Genomic DNA, 2938 nt, shown 5'->3' on the forward strand with positions numbered 1-2938 from the left:
TCCAGCCAGGGCAACAGAGTGAGACTCTGCCTCAAAAAAAAAAAAAAAAGAAGGAAAAGAAAATGAAGATGACCAGATAGGCTTCTAGAAGGCTAATGATATTCTGTTTCTTTGATCTGGGTAGGGATTACATGGGTGTGTTCACTTTGTAATATGTTATCAAGACATTTTGTGTACTTTTCTGGGTATTATACTTAAAGGAAACATTTATTTTTTAAAAAATTGAAAAATTGCCTTGGAGCAGAGTAAGGTAAACCTGTGGTTAAGCTTAGATTTTTTTTTCCCCCAAAAAAGTAAAATGAGTCCGGGCGCAGTGGCTCACTCCTGTAATCCCAGCACTTTGGGAGGCCGAGGCGGGCAGATCACGAGGTCAGCAGATGGAGACCATCCTAGCTAACACGGTGAAACCCCATCTCTACTACAAATACAAAAAATTAGCTGTGCGTGGTGGTGGGCGCCTGTAGTCCCAGGTACTTGGGAGGCTGAGGCAGGAGAATGGCGTGAACCCGGAGGTGGAGCTTGCAGTGAGCCGAGATTGCGCCACTGCACTCCACCCTGGGCAACAGAGCAAGACTCCGTCTCAAAAAAAAAAAAAAAAAAAGGTGAAATGAACGTAACAAGAGGCATCCTTTCTCTGTAGTTATTATAGTGAGAACTTACTAAGTTTTTTATCACTCTCTGGTTGTTTACCCCTAGAGAGAAGCCAACTTTCTGGTTGTGTATGCCAGAATAAGTACAAGAGATATGGTAAGCGTAGAGCTTCAGAGAAACTAGCCAGATTCTAAAGGAATGACTTGAAAATCAAGAGCCATTTCAATGACAAAACATCATACAAAATACTCATCTACCACATTAGAGGCCTATTGCTAGGTACTTCAGCTTAAACAGTAATAAGTATGTATGTATTATCCCAGTTTCTGTGAGTCAGGAATTCAGGATTGATTAGCTGGGTGGTTCTGGCTCAAAATCTTTCAAGAGGTTACAGTCCTCTGAAAGTGTAGTGGGCTGGGTTATCCAGTTCCAAGGTAGCTTGCTCATATGGCTGGAAAGTTGGTGCTGGCTGTGGGCAGGAGGCCTCAGCTCACAATGCAGGCCTTCATAGGACTATGTTAGTATCCTTTCAACATGGCAGCAGGCTTTCCCTAGAGCTAGTGACGGATGAGAAAACAAGACAGAAATCGCAATGTCTTTTATGGCCTAGGCTGGGAAGTTATGCTCCATCATCCATGCAATATCCTGTTATCACATAGGTCAGCCCTATTCAGTGTGGGTTGGTACTACACAAAGACATGAATATCAGGAGGAAGAGAATCTCTGGAGGTCATCTTGGAGCCCATAGTCTGCCCTCTGCCCCCTAATGATTCACATCTTCATCTGTTCCTACTCTCTAGGAGCCAGGTGACTGACTTCTATTGAGCTTTCTTGCAGCTAAAAGAGAGCATCATTATGAGTAAAAATTAAGATACCATCACAAAGGCCAGGCATGGTGGCTAACGCCTGTAATCCCAACACTTTGGGAGGCCAAGGTGGGCAGATCACCTGAGGTCAGGAGTTCAAGACATGCCTGGACAACATGGTGAAACCCCATCTCCACTAAAAATACAAAAATTAGCCAGGTGTGTTGGCGGACACCTGTAATCCCAGCTACTCAGGAGGCTGAGGCAGGAGAATCACTTGAAACTGGAGGAGGAGGATGCAGTAAGCCAAGACGGCACCACTGAACTTCAGCCTGGGTGACAGAGCAAGACCCCGTCTAAAAAAAAAAAAAAGATATCACAAGATTGCCAGGCACAGAGGCTTAAAGACCAAGTTTTTTCTCCTGTCACTGTGCTTCACTGGTGCCGAGGACATGAGGGGTGTAGATCAGGCCTCTTTCAAACACAAGGCCTTTTGTCCAGAGTGTAATGTATGAGGACTTGGGAAGACCTTACCTACTTGTCTATCTCAAAGGACAAAGGTATGAGGGGGTAAAAAAAAAAAAAAAGGACAAAACTATGAAGAACATGAAGTTCTTAAGCCCCTAGACACTCTTCCAAGGTCTGGTCTGTATCCCAGAGTCCACTGCTGAAAAGGGGCAGAGATGTGTGTTATATGCACACATACATATGCATAGTACAGCTAGCATATGGCATTCCGGTGGCCTCGATGCAGCTCACAGGCAATATGAAAGCATTGACTGCTTTCACAAAGTCTCCACTTGGCTGAGAAAATAGAGAAAATTCAAGATGAAATACAATGAGTTTAGGACAACTCAGTTTCCTAAATATGGAAGATCCTGTCCCTTCCCAAGTATTGAAAAAGATGAAAATTTTCCCTTAGTTTTCAAGCTCAAGGTCTATCTTATCTTTGACTAAATAGCCCTGATTTGGACTGTTAACTTGCTGGTAACTACTAATAGTCTAGTGTTTTTATTTATTTATTTATTTATTGAGATGGAGTCTCTGTTGCCCAGGCTGGAGTGCAATGGCACGATCTTGGCTCACTGCAACCTCCGCCTCCCAGGTTCAAGCGATTCTCCTGACTAAGCCTCCCAAGTAGCTGGGATTATAGGCACTCACCACCATGCCCGGCTAATTTTTGTACTTTTAGTAGAGGTGGGGTTTTGCTATGTTGGTCAGGGTGGTCTCGAACTCCAACTCAGGTGATCCACTCACCTTGGCCTCCCAAAGTGCTGGGATTACAGGGATGAGCCACTGCACCCAGCCTATTTTTTTCTTTTTAAGAGACATGATCTTGGGACCAGGCATGATGGCCCTTGCTTGTAATCCCAGCACTTTGGGAGGCCAAGGCAGGTGGATCACATGAGTTCAGGAGTTAGAGACCAGCCTGGGCAACGTGGCAAAACCCCATCTCTACAAAAATACAAAAATTAGGCTTGATGGCACATGCCTGTGGTCCCAGCTACTCAGAAGGCTGAGGTGGGAGGATCGCCTGAACC

This window comes from Colobus angolensis, unplaced genomic scaffold (assembly GCF_000951035.1).
Source record: "Colobus angolensis palliatus isolate OR3802 unplaced genomic scaffold, Cang.pa_1.0 Scaffold219, whole genome shotgun sequence".
Classification (NCBI taxonomy): Eukaryota; Metazoa; Chordata; class Mammalia; order Primates; family Cercopithecidae; genus Colobus; species Colobus angolensis.